This window comes from Coloeus monedula (assembly GCF_965178545.1).
Source record: "Coloeus monedula genome assembly, chromosome: 13".
NCBI classification, from domain to species: Eukaryota; Metazoa; Chordata; class Aves; order Passeriformes; family Corvidae; genus Coloeus; species Coloeus monedula.
This window is the reverse complement of record NC_138793.1, coordinates 15,507,794-15,521,944: the sequence shown is the minus strand read 5'-3', so window position 1 is coordinate 15,521,944 and position 14,151 is coordinate 15,507,794. Positions and strand designations below refer to the sequence as shown.

Below are 14,151 nucleotides of genomic sequence, written 5' to 3'. Positions count from 1 at the left end.
CACAGCATGTATTCATGTACATACATTGCCAGGCATTTGATGTATGGTTTCATTTTTGAATCTTGACTTCATTTTGCTCCATAATATTTGAACATGCAGATTTACAAATCAGGCCCCAGCATTATTGTTTAAAGAACCCTCAATGCTTTTGGTAAAAACCTGAGTAAGTATTTGTTATATTTAGAGGCAATTCTACTTATTGTCTCTTCATACCATAAGCTTTTCGCTGACCTAGATTTTGCTATTTCATTTTCCATTTGCTGTCCCACAGTACATTTGCATGGAAAGAAAGTCTTTTGTCTTTTAATGTTCTCTTGCACTTGCTACTTCATTCACCAGCCAAAATCATGCTCTCTGCCCTGTGATGGTGTAAAGAGCTTCACTGGGAGTGATAGTATGGCTGAGGATCCTGGCTTCAAACTAGAGGTAAAAAGCTATTGCAGCTTTTAGCTTTGTAGAATCCTTGGGCTGAAGAGTGCTGGAGGACCAGCCAGAAGCAGAATAGCATGCAAAGAGGAATGGTTTGTGTGTTTTCCAGCAGTAGCAATTTACAGAAAGAAAAGTGGACAGAGTCAGAAACTGGCTTCCTTTCAGTCAGAGGGAGTAGTCCTCTCCCTGGATGTATATTACAACTATAGCTAAAGACACAAAACAACATCTTGATTTTAATTCTGGTTTCAGTTTTAGCATGTCATTAAAGATACCTGTATTGACAGGAAGAGTTGTAATGCTTTTGGGGAGTTGTTATTATCGTATTACACGATTACGGTGTTTATTGCAGTGGCGCCTTAGGGCTGAATTTACAAATGCTACGGATGGATTACATGGTATTATGCTGCACACAGACATTTTGCTGCATGTTCATGTTGAAATCCTGTGAACTGGACAATATAAACAAATTAACATTATCAGGGAAAACCTGTTTTTTAATTTAAGTTTCCCTGCAGACTGTATTTGGCCAAAGGACACTTGCTCTTGCTCTCACATCTTCTGCATCTCAACCATGTTTAAAAATGTTTTTACTAGCACATGTTAACCAAAACCTCATCCTCTTAAAAAAAAAAAAAAGCAGGCATGTTTTAAAATGCATTTGATCCAACCAGCTAGTATATTTTTAAACACGACAGTGTTATGTTTAACAGTGTGTTAGCATATGTCAATTAACTTGTTTCCACAGACTGCTGACAGAAGTGCCCCCATCGCCACCAGCCCTGAGGGGCCCTGGGGCTCAGTCAAATCAGCAGAAGGGAGCCTGTGCCCACACCTCCAGCTCACTGAAACTCAGCACTGGCTCTTCTGGACAGTATTAGGGTGCTGGAAGAGGGCACAGTGCATTTGAAGTCATTCCTTCCTTTGCCTGCTGTGGTCTGCAGGTAACCCCCATGGTTGAGGGGATGCACCAGGGCTCCTCTGTCAGCACCCCAAATGAAGTCTCCTGCGAGCACACACGTGAGCTGAGATGCTCTCACTGCACACAACGCCCTTCCAGACAGAATAAATAGAGACTTTTTCTCACACTGTCAGGAGATCACACCCCTTCCCTGTGCCAGATATAGATGAGGTGGAGGAGAAAAGATGCACGTGCACGTGCATGTAGCCCCTAAGTCTCCCCTGTGCCCAGAGCAGGTGGAGGGGATGGCTGTGTGTGTCTGGGGTGCTTCATGTGATGAGTCATGGCCATGGCCATGTGGGCTGCTCACCTCCACACTGCTCTGGACCACGCTGGCCAGTGCAGAGGAAGCACTTTAATCCATTGTTGGAAACAGCAGAGATCCTTTTGTCCAGAGACTGGCATGTGCTGCTGGATAAAGCCCTGGGAGTGTGTGAACTAACCTGTCGTATCCTGGCAGGACCTTCCTGTGCATCCCAGCCCTGAAATTGTGCATGATGAGAAGTAAATGGAGTGGGAAGCACACAGGTCAGGTCTCAGCAGCAAAGCAGGGATGCACACTGCTTTCCCACGCGGACGTGCAAGTGCCTGTCCGTGCGTGGCAGCTGCAGAGACCCAGGCAGGTGTTTGACAGGGCTCATCTGTTACTGCCCATGCAGAGGGTGTGGGAAGGGTGTATATGTGGGCATGCAGCAGGCTGAAGAGGTGCCCAGGGTCTGCATCCCCGTGCCCTGCTGCTGTGGGCTGTATGGTGTATCCACATCCCAGCCAGACTCTGTGCACAGGAGCAGTCCCCAAGCAGACAGACCCGCCTCTGCTGCTGTTCCTCACCCAGGGAATTTGGGCAACTTTCATTTCTCATTTCAAGATTAGTAAATGCATGAATGATTCCCGCGTGTTCTGGGACAGTGTTAATGGGAATGGTAGAAATACCTAGAATAAGCAGTGTCCAAAAATAGGTCTCTTGTCCTGCCAATGTCTTGCACATGTTCTTAACTTTCCTGCCCTGGGAAGCAACTCCTGGCACCCTGCAGGGCAGGAGAGTTTTTCCATTCACTTCAGTGGGTGCGGGATTTCTTTCTGCCTTATGGACCTGTGGATTTTAAAGGCACTGTCCATAAGGCACACTCAGGCTACTCTGCAGGGTCAAAGTGTTTTATATTTTTAGCATTGACATGATGGTCATGAGGGAAAAGCACGTTTTTGCCCCGCTCGAAGGGCATGGTCAGACGTGCTGCTCTGCTGGGGCTGCTCAGGGTCAAGTCATTACTGGCCCTGGACCATTTCTTCGGGTGCTGCACCTTCCTGCTACACAGCTTGGCTGCCATAATTGGAGCCGTGGAGCTGACCTACACCAGCCGAAACATGTTGGAAGTGGGGTTTTATAAATAGACTGTGTGGACAAAGGGTGTCTGCTCCGGGGTGTTTATGGGGCTGGGGAGAGGAGCTTGGGGAAAGGGATGGAGCCTTACAGCTCCCAGTGAAGCAGCACAGTCCTCTTTGCAAAACAGGGATCGTGGTGCTGGCAGAGCCTGCGGCAAGCCCTCGGCACAGGGAAGGACGGAGAGGCCACGACCCGGGGTGTGGGTGCTCAGCTATTTTCTCCCTGTGAGACTGGCTCCCAGGCCTTTGCTCATGCAAACCCTGACAGATCCCATCTAAATGAGTTGTTAGAAATTATGTGCTCCCTCCCTGGTCTGGGCTGGAGCTGAATTTTGCCTACCAGTCTCAGGGAGTAGGTTTTGCTACTGAATGCAATTAAAAGAAGCAGAACTTGGTGCTGTGGGATCATGCCCAGTGCTGGTAGTCAGGGTGATTGACATTGAATCCCTTGATTTCTCCAGGGGCATCATAATATTTTAAACTTATTATTAATTACAAGTGTATTAATCTCCAAATAGTATGAACACTATTTCAAAATATAATTTTATCCTATCCAACCGACTGGGGAAAAAAAAAGCAGTTTTGGATGAACCGAACAACTTTATAGACACTGTTCTTTATAACCAGATAGATTTTCCCTAGTTAGTTCCACTTCTATCTAATATTGGTGGAAGATTAAAGATACTGAATCAATGGCTGTAAAAGCTTACATTAAAAATTTTCAGTAAATGAGAAGAGGAACATTTCATTAGAAACATAAATTGTAACAACTGGAATGCCTGCAACTTATTTTTAGTATTCTACTGACAGTCACACTTGAAAGCCTTTTTTTTTTCCAAATGTTTTCTTTTCTCAGATTAAAAAAAAAAAGAAGAAAATGACCTCTAATATTTTGAAATATAGAACTAATTACAGTAGAGAGTGATCCTGATCCCACAGAAGTCAACTGCGGCATTCTTTATGACATTGCAGGATAGTGCCTCTATTAAGAAATAGTAAGGAAATGAGATACTTTAAAGAGAAGGGTTTAAAATGAACTGGCTCTGTTGGCCTCTTTTGTAAAAATACCTTAGAGCCACTTTTATCAAGTCAAAAGGTTCATTGAAAAGAGAGAAATGAAAAGATGCTGCTCATGGAGCCTGGCAAAACATGAAGTTCTCAACAAATATCTCTCCAATCCAATTATAACATTTAAATCAAGGAGGAAAAAAAAATATGAAATATAATGAAAGCTTGCTTTCTACTGAAAAAGTCTACTTGGAGATGTCCAGACCTAAGGGTATTACCAAGTCAGCATTATAGTGGGGAAAAAATGTAATGTAAATGAGAGTAAATAATCAAATTTTTCTGGTGAAAATAAGTGCAGTTGTTTAATGTAATTTTGACACACAGCATAATTTCAGCATCAACAGTGAAGTTTAAAGAATCAGTGTGTCTTCATGAGATTTCTGTACAGAAAAGCCATTCAATGGGGAAATCTAAATCAAACTTCATTTTGCACATTGACCCCTCTACGAGAGAAAGCCTTGAATTATTTTAGTTGCAAATAGAAAAATAGAGATGACCCCATTTCATTAATTTCTAGGTACCTTTTCCACTCAAAAATCCAACATGATTGTGGAACATAAATCACAAGAATTGTGATGTGTGACTGTTTTTGTGCTCATAAAAATCGAACTTTGGTTTATATCTCTAACACCAGCTCAGCCATTTACAATTTCACAGTTTTCCACAGTGAGCTACACTGGACTCATGTCACTGTGTTTCTTGCAGATGTAATTTTTCAATATCATGGGGATATAGTCCAAACAATTAAAACAATTAAAGCAGGGCATGTCTTCAGTATTTTACTCAATCTCATAGTCTGTATGAAATATATTTGTAATTTCATGTTCATTTCCAAATGGAGACAGATTCACACACCCTCACAGCCAAACTCAGGACAAGAACCAACAATTAAATGAAGCCTGAGATCCAGTCCAAAGCACGCATATACTCAATTTAATTTTTAAATAGCTTAATTAATAGTTTCAGTTAAAGCAAAGAAGTGAAAATGGGTCAAACTATGTAAACATTGGTTAGAAAAACACACTGTCCAGCCAAAGCATTGTAGAAGTGCTTTTAAGAAGAATGGTTTTTAAATTTAATTTAAACATGGTTTTCCAGCTTAGGTAAAAGCCCAGTTCAGACAAGGCCCAAGCCACTTTTTATGCCACAAAGAATTACCGAGGTATGCTGAGAGTTTATTTAGTCTTTGCTTGTTCTGAGGCTGTGTTTCACTGTGCAGTCATCATTTTCTCCTTGCTGTCAGCACGTTGTTACCTCTCAGCAGCTCGGAGCCCACCGTGGCGAAGCTGCGCTGAGTCGCCGCCGGGACCTGCGCGAAGGCTGCACAACATCCTCCGCAAATATTTACTGGAATTTTGAAATGGGCTGGGGGACACTGCTATTGCACGCTGAGTGTTTGCTCGCTGCAAACATGCAGGTTCAAGTTCTTATTGACACGGCTGTGATGGATGATGGGGTCCCTTACATAAGGCTCAAGGCCAGGAGAGTGATTTTGCTCCGGAGTAGTCAGGGATTAGAAGCAACACCACACGTCTTATCTGACCAGTCATTGCTCAGCAGCCCTCACTTCATGGGAAGATACACTTGTTAACTTCTTGGTAGTTCCTGGATTACAGAGGGGCAAAATCATAAAATTCAAGCAATTTCTCTCAATCCAGAGAACTACTGTATCCAGAGAAAACTGTGTTCTTTACTCTAAAAAAAATTTTGGCAAAATTTTTCTAAGATACTTTAATTTAAGTTTAAATTACACCAGGGTGTCAGTTCAAAGTGGTTAAGAATTCTGCTTTTAAAAATCATTTTTAAATTATACAGTAGCACTTACATGACTCTATATATTTGTAGTTTGAAGTTTCTGCTACAGTGAGCTTTTTTCAGATTTGCTGATTTGCAGTTAACTTCCAGGTTCCTAACTTTTTGGCTAGAATAACTGAAAGGTTTCTATTTGCTTGTAGGTTGGGTTTTTTCCTGGCTTTTTTTTTTTAACTTTAATTTGATTAAGTTAATAAAACCAAAAAAGAAGAATTTAAAAAAATATCAGATGATAAATACCGAGAGTGGCTCAGGTGCATTGCTTTAGGAAGATGTCACTGCCATCCCCTTCATCAGCACTTCTTACTGGTATGATAAATTTGGGAGTTTGAGCCTAAACTTTGACTAAGTTTTATCACATGAGAATTTTCCCCCCAATTCTTATGTTGCACCTTGATTTGTGCAGAGCAGGTCATGCAGCACAAGTTGGCAATGTCTGAAGGTGTCACTGCTCTTTTCCAGCCATCCCCTTTGGAGTGTGAACTCATGTTTGGGGGGAGAGAATCTGCTGGTGGTGGCTTTTTATGGAGTGCATGGCTGGCGGGTGAGACTGTTTTGGCCTTCCTGATCTGAACACCTTTGTTTCCATTTTAAAGGACAACACAATCTGTGCAGGGAAAAAAAACCAGCTGCTTCTTCTCTCCACCTGCAGAACATCTGCAGAAGGAGGGAAACGTATCAAAGATCCTTATAATGAAGGACAGTTTTTACTGTTCATGTTCAAAAGCAAAACCACAACAGGAGACAGCGTCCCTTTCATGAGAACCAAGCAAACAGATATTTTGGGCTGGAGAGCAGGCTGGATGAGCTGACCTACTCCAGCTTGTCTGAAAACTTAAATGTGTCAAAGGTTCTCTTCCAGGCAAAGGGAAGATGTAGGAGAGGTTTTTATAAATGGCAGTTGGGCAATTAATGTTAACCATCAATATCAGAATGGCTTAGATTGCATGATTAACTAGTAAGAGTTTTGAGTTGGCTGGTAATTTTACATTAAATAGTCAGGCAGCCAGTGACTTGAATATTGATGAATTTCCTGTGTTTTATTAATATGCATTCTCTATAAATTAGAGGCTTAGTACACAAAGAAGAATCCTAATGCTCTTGCTATTTTTCATTGCCACAGGTAGAGCTGAATAATTCATAGCAATTAATTTATTTCACTGATTTAGCCTTTTGGGGCGGGGGGGAGGTAAGGGGGAAGTTGAGCACAAGTAGTCTGCAGGTAATTTTTCCATGTTTATTTATGATAAATAACTCACCAAACACATTTGAAGACTAATTCTTAGTTTTGGGGATTTTTCGTATCTTAAATTGGAGAAATTGAGAGGAATATGGGCAGAAGTGCAAGCAACCCACCAGTCATTATAAGAACACAAATGAATTTTAAATTTAAAAAAAAGCCCAGCTAGTTGCAAATACAACACATATAGGGTCAGGCTCATGTTGATTTGTATTGATCTGTGCAATGCTGTTTACATTGCATACTTCTGCTCCTCATTTAATTGATTGTAATTCTTCAGGACCAAGACTTTCTTGCAAATATTTCTATGGGCAGAATTCCTTGTCTGTATTTAATCCCTAATGCAAAGGTGAAATGCTGCCCCTTTTGCAGCCAAAGGAAGTTTTACCCTTCATTCTGAAAGATCCAGGATTCCACCTGCTGATGGCAAACACTCTTGTTGTAAATAAACACAGCTTGAAAGCTGTATCTGGTACACACATAACAATAATGCATCCAACACGGATGATATTTTATATTTGCGTGAAGTTTCAGAATACCCATATGCAGATTTTTAAATTTATTTTTTAGTCAATGGGAGATGGTGCCTTAAATATGAGACAAAATGTTGCAGCACAAAGATCATTTGCCAATCCTGCAGCTCAGGGAGGCTGCAGCCCTTTCTCAGTGTCACACTCATATCCTGAGCAGGTAATACCCAGAAACACATGAGGAGGAGGAGGCTGGATGATTACTGCCTCTCCCTTATGCTGGTTCTTACAACACGCTCACAGCAGTGAGACTTGCATAGCACGCAATAAATCATTGCCTCATTATGCTCCTTCTGTAGGTTTGTTTAGGGCACCTACTCTAGTACTGGCTATGGAGGATTATTTGTTCTTCCCAGAAATTCCTCTCAGATACAGACTTCTGGTTTGATTTGCACAGAAGGAAAAAATCTCTGTGTCTTATTTTAAAAATAATTTCTCAGTGTGCACAACAATTTACATTACAGAACTGCCTAAGAAAGTAATTTCAGCAATGTCTGGATGGGATTTTAATTTGTAGGTGGGTGATTTTGTTGAGAACAGATAAAGGTTAAAGAGGGTTTTTGTGGTTTTGTGTTTTTGTGACTTATCAATATGAAGTATTAATAAATGAAACAGAGGGTCTTCATACCCTACTTTCTTCCTTCATCCCTTCTTGCCTGCCTTCCTTTTTGCTTCCCTTCTTCCGTTCTTTCTTTCTTTCTTGTGTACATAAAAGCTGCTGATCCCTCACCTAGCCAGATTTTGTTGAATTATTGTAAAAGAAGCCCAAGTTCCTCATTAAAAAACATGTTAAGGTCTTCATTCACTTTTTCCATATGTCTTTAGCCAGTCCTAGTTCACAGCCGGTACAGGAGGGCACCGGTCTGATTGACAGAATAGAGTTTGACACTTGGTTTTGATTTAAGGAGACAAAATGTCCTAATAAAAAGTGTACATTAGTTGGCCTAATTTACTAACGAGGACCAGTATTGCTGATTTTGATAAAACAGTATTTATTTAGCATTGCACCAAGTAAATGCTGGAATAACCTACATTGTACCTGCAATGGATTTGAACGGCTAGAGCTGCGACTTTGGAGAGCAGGTGGGTACACTGCAACACGGCTGGGTTTTGCTGCAGTGTGACAATGTGATCTAGGATCCAATCCAGGCTCCTCAGAAATCAATGGAAATTCTACCCTTGACTTTACTGTGCTTTGGATCCTGCTCCAGTAGTGCCAGGATGGAAATGAAATTACTCCAACTTGGGGGAAGAATTTTCTGGCTTAACAGATTCAGTGTTTTGTATTGATGGGTGTGTTTGTGTAAGGGGTCCTGACTTAAAGTTCGAGTGTTTTTGACAGATACCTTGCCATGATTCTCCCTCCTAGTCACAGTTCCCTGAAATGCAATAGATTTCTGTTTTGTGACCACTCACAGATATCCCAGATGAACAATGACATTTCATAGATGATTGTAATGTGAAACTCAAAATCATTGTAAGCTTGCTCAAAATGTGACCTGCCTTCACACAAAAGCTCCCTAAGCTTTCTGAACCTTACAGCAAAGCTGCATGTGTTCACAGCCATAAAGAAACACAGAGATAAGTCACTTTGGTGTATTTTGGGGTTTCACTACACATACTCCTGCATCATTTTGTCACAGAGTCCTGGGTATAATCTTCATTTGATCTTAAACTCTTACAAAGAGCCTAGGAATAGAAGATGGGCTGAGGTCAGGACCAGAAAAGACTTTTTCCAACACCCACTGCAACGTGAGTCCCCCACAAACAATCAAGACTCAGCAAGAGTTGTACCCAACTCTTTTTTGATGGAAGTGCAGTGGTGACCTTCTAGATTGATTAAAGATGTGACATTGATTGACTTTGAACGGAGCCACATCCACCCTTCTTCTGCCAAAAAGGCAATGTGAAGCCTCAAGAATGGGGCATTGCTCTTCCAAGTACGTGGAAGACATCCAAGGGTAACGGGATAATGCAGATATTGGGATAGGGTTTCTCCCCTCCTCTCCCTCAAATACCATATAGCTAGATTTTGGCTGTACAGCCTCAGGCCTTAGAAGGCTTTTCTCTGATAGCTACTTAAAAGATGAAATAGCTGAGGAAATGAGCTCTTTTTATAGGTTATGTAGGATATTTGGTGGTTGAGAATGTCAAAAAGGACTGGTGATGTTGACTCTGCAGGAACCTTTAATGGTGATGGGAGTATGATGCTGTGAGGACCAGAGTCAGAAGAAGGAATGGCGTGATGGGGAAAAGCTTTATTCCTCTGGCAAACCCACCCATGAGGATTTTTCACACTGTCACTTTGGGGTGCCAAGTCTGGAAGATGCTAAAATGGCCCTATTTGCCCAAGACACACAGTATCTTAACAATATCTGGTCTCTTTAAGGCACCTTGAGTTGGCACTGAGGAATACTGGCCTCCAAAATTACCACTTTTGAAAATCTAGGCCACTGAACCTGATATGAACTATCAGAAAGCAGAGACAAGGGAGCATTTATGTCAGAGAACGTATAGTGGCTTGAAAACTACAAATCAAAATAATTCACCCTTTTATGTGTAAATCTCCTTCTCTTTGATACACAAATTGAAAAGCTGTCTGGTTTCCTTGTAGTTTCCTTAAGCAAGCAGCATGTGACTGCACCCTCTAGAATGCTATTTAAGTGTTTTTTAAAGTGCAGACCTGTTAAGGTCAAGCAAGCTCATCTGTATGCTAAAACTGAGCCCACCAAACCTTACACCTAAAACCAGCAGGCAAGGGGGTCTGGAGTTCCATGGCTCCCCCGTGACAAGGGCATGGTGTGACAAATGGTGAAGCAGCAAAAGATCAAAGCACTTTTTCAGGGATAACAATAAAATCAGAGTCAAAAAAACACCAGGTCCTGGTGCAGGTGTCTGCTCTTCCAAAGAAGCCTTTGTCAGGTTTGACACAGCCAGCCCATCGCAAGGGGATGCAGGCAGGAGCTGGAAACTGGCAGTAAATAAACATCAGCAAATGAACGTCCTTTTCAGGTGCATTTCTGAGCTGGTAGAAAGGCTGGAGAGTCCCTGCACGGAGGCCATGTGGAAGGGATCACTGGGACACACTGAACTTACTCTGAGTTTATTGGAAAGGAACTTTTGAATGCAAGCATGGAAAGACAGCGCAATGTGTTTTGCTCATATTCCACAGTTGTTTTCCCTGGTTGAGCACCTCAGTGCAGGTCCTGTGGAAGTCAATAGCTGTCTTGCCTTTCAGAAGGATTATGCCCCTAAATAGCTTCTTTAGGAAGTGTTCTTTGCTTGGTGATAACACAAAGCAGAGGGTGGATGATTAACACCAATTAGGATTATTTACAAGAACCTAGAAAACAATAGGCCCATAAATCATTGTCTTATCAATTGTAGTTCCTCCTGAGTCATTCAGTCATTGCTGGGCACCCTGCATGTTTCACTGTTCGTTAAGTACAGATCACACTGATGTTAGCTGAAGTGTGTGCAAATGTTGAAGGTACAATATGACCTAAAATAGCAGCATGTTACAAAAAAACTCTTATAGTTTTCAACATTTCTATGTTCTAAATCCCCTACAGTCTTCCCGCAGGTATATTGAGTGAATTTAAGGCAACTGACAGTAGCCTTGTTTCTCTTGGGTTACGCTTCAGCTCTGTCTACACTTGTGTCTCTGTTTGGGATGGTTTTGCAGTAATGCCCTGGCTGTCTTCATTTGTTGGGCACTGGTCCAGCTACAGAACAGCTTCAGTGCACACACATTCCTTCCAGAGGAGAGCCAGTGGGGGGTTCTCTCCAAAAGCAAGCCAGGGCTTGGTGGGACACACTGCTCTGATCCAAGGGGCAGCCACACCACCACAAAGTCCTTCAGGGTGTCTGTAACCCTGCTTTGCAAGGGGAAGGATGTCAAACCTCCCAGAGCTCCCATAACAGCCTGGAGAGGAGTTTGTGCTTTAGAGAGGGTCAACTGCTTTATGTGACACCCGTCTTGCTTGTGACTGGCAGCTCTTGAACCACTACTCCTCTTTCTTCCACCAAGACTCCTCCTGGCTCATTATCCTTTTTGTTTAGTAACTGCCCAGTCTTCTGTAGCTGTTCCTCCTTGCTGCTGATCTTTTTTACTTCTACTTTTATCACTTTTTGTGATCCCTTTTCCAATTTCCAACCTTAGTCTCCCAGAAGATCCGGAGTGGTGATGCCTGGATGCAGAGGAGATCACACTGCTTATAAATCTGCACCATGAGGAGGCCAAAAGTTTCTGCAGCAGCAGGAGGTAAGCCAGGACTGCTGGTGGGTGTAAGGAGCAGAGAGCAAAGCCATGTGAGTTTGAAAAGAAGGCAGCAGCACCCCTGAGGATGGAGACTTTGGGGCCGTGTCATGATCCTGTACAGAAAACTGAAGAGACACTGAAAACTTCAGGTGGGAACACACCACCCAGCCGTCTGCTTGTGTGGTTTGGTCCATGGACCTTTGGTCTGCACACCAGAGACTGAAAACTCGTGACTAACCCTTAATTTCCTCTTTGTGGACTTCTGAGGTGATAGGAATGGCACAAAAAAATCCAATATATCTTCTTCGCCATAATGTTTCCAGCCTGCTAACTTTCCCAGGACTACTTTCTGCTCAAATTACTGGAACTTAATTACATGAGCTTTAATTTCAGTTGCTTGGCCAGCTTTAAAAACATATATTCAAATTTGAACCACAAGGACAGAATTTTTGGAGCCTCTTTGTCCTCTCACTTTGTGTTAATTTAAATGAGGAAACTGTGCCTGTGAATCTCTGCTTTACTTCACCTGTTCCAAACCAGTCTCACTTCTGGAGAGATTTCCCTGACTCCCAGCAGTTTATGGGGGAGCACAAAAACCCCCTTTATGTGATAGTTTATGTTTTTGAAACTGCACAAACAATAGATATTTGTCTCCTGCTTATGCATTTTCTTGTAAATAAAATGTATTGAGACCAGCGATGGAGTTACATTACATGACTTTACACCAGATAATGTATTGACATTTTTCAAGGGAGTGTTGTATTATCCATAAATTTCACAAGTAGATCTTACAATGTTTAATTAAAATGAAAAAAGTGGAAGGAGAATCAAGGGAGGGACATGGAGAGAGAACATGAAAGGACATGGATGGAAAGTGGTGGAGTTGCAGGATAACACCACCTATCAAGGCATTATCTGAGAATTCCTATGATTAGGACTTATCTTTCTGGCTTCATTATTTCATTATAATCTGCTGCTTACCTGATAAGTAATACATGACCTCCAAACTTTATTGCATTTACTCACTTTAGATTTTGCATCAGTTTGTTCCCCTCTTAAGATCTTATTTCTGTTAAGGAATGAAGTTTTTATGTTTTTGCTGGGGTTGACTTGTTCCTCTGGTATTTCAGTGTTGTTATTCAGCTAGTGAGTGTCCCACAACAATTTCTTGGATAACACTTCCATCTATTACATTGGGATGATCAAGGATACAACTGCAGCTGATGTTCAAACACTGATGTATATCTGGGGTTGGACACACCCACCTCCAACTCAGCAGACACAAAACTCTCCAAAAAGCCAACAAAAGAGGGCTTTTTTTAAACACTCCAACCCGCTAGTGGATTATCCTTAATGGGTTGCAGCATGCCCCTTCCTTCTTCTGCAGTAATGCTGGCCTGGCTTTGCAGCCCTGGGTTTGGGTTTTTGGTGGTCTTGTTTTATTTTTTTTCCATGTTACAGCATGCAAAAGAAATAAAGTGTAAGACTGATTTGTGATAGTCCATGATTTTTTTTTTTTTTCTTCTGCAGCTGGGATTAACTTATTTACCTGCAAGGAGGCAAATGTAGTGACCAGCACTCTTCTTTGGGGAGTGACCCTGCCTTGTCAGCATGGCCCTGCAGGAGAGAGCTCCTTGCATGGGCTGGCTGTTGTTTCTGGGAGCTCATGGACACACCTTCAAAGGTTGAGGGTTCAGCTTCTTCTGCGTGAGAGAGGAGAGGAAATGACCTTCACCCAGCTGAGCAGGGAACAACAGGAAACCCTCACAATCCCGCCATTTCCCACCCCCCAGGATCCGGCACTCAGGGACCTTTTTGACAAACTGTCAGGGTTTTTGTCAGGGTTTAGCTGCTGCAAATATATTACCTAAGTATGCTGATGATTCATGGGGAAGTGGTGTACTCTGATTTAAGTGATGGACTAGCCATTCTGTAATGGGTTTGAGAATTCCCAATCAGATTGTACTTAGTTTTATCAAGCAGGAAGCTGGCAGGCTGTGTTTTAATCAACTGATAGCATCTCTTGGCAATTGGCATCCAGCTAGTGGACAGAGTACTTCTCAAAGACCAGCTGCTAAGTTACAAACAGTCACAGCCACTCAGATCACTCAGCCTAACCTCCTATTTTCTATGTTTAGCCTGTTTCTTTCCCAAATGAAAGTTTCAGCTGGAAGTGCAGGATATCTGCAGCATACTTGCTTCTCTTTCACTGATGTTTTAGGGGGAATGGATGAGGCAGCTATGCTGAAACAACCTCCTAGATGTAGCATAAAATCCCAGAATCATGCAAATTCTAGGATTTGGTGCTGGCATAAGTTTTTGGCGTGCTCACATTGCATAAGTGTAGTAAATCTACAATGTGGGGCCACACCAGGCAAGATGTGGAATCTCCCCTTTTGATTAGGCCTCATTATTCCATGACTCATTATCTATTGTGTCACCAAAGACATGCTTGGTGTTCTGACCT

At 42.1% G+C, this 14,151-nt stretch overlaps 1 protein-coding gene across 2 annotated transcripts in view; it reads left to right on the top strand.

Annotated features, from left to right (window-relative positions):
• MAF (MAF bZIP transcription factor) overlaps positions 1–14,151 on the top strand; it is a 184,047-nt gene that overhangs the window by 49,849 nt on the left and 120,047 nt on the right. The window contains exon 3 of one of the 2 annotated variants that reach the window (XM_082290057.1): positions 11,586–13,054. The exons of the other annotated variant lie outside the window; for it this stretch is intronic. The gene's annotated coding sequence lies outside the window, so the exon portion shown is untranslated. Of the gene's footprint in view, positions 1–11,585; positions 13,055–14,151 lie in introns of those variants that run through there. 2 annotated transcript variants of the gene reach the window in all.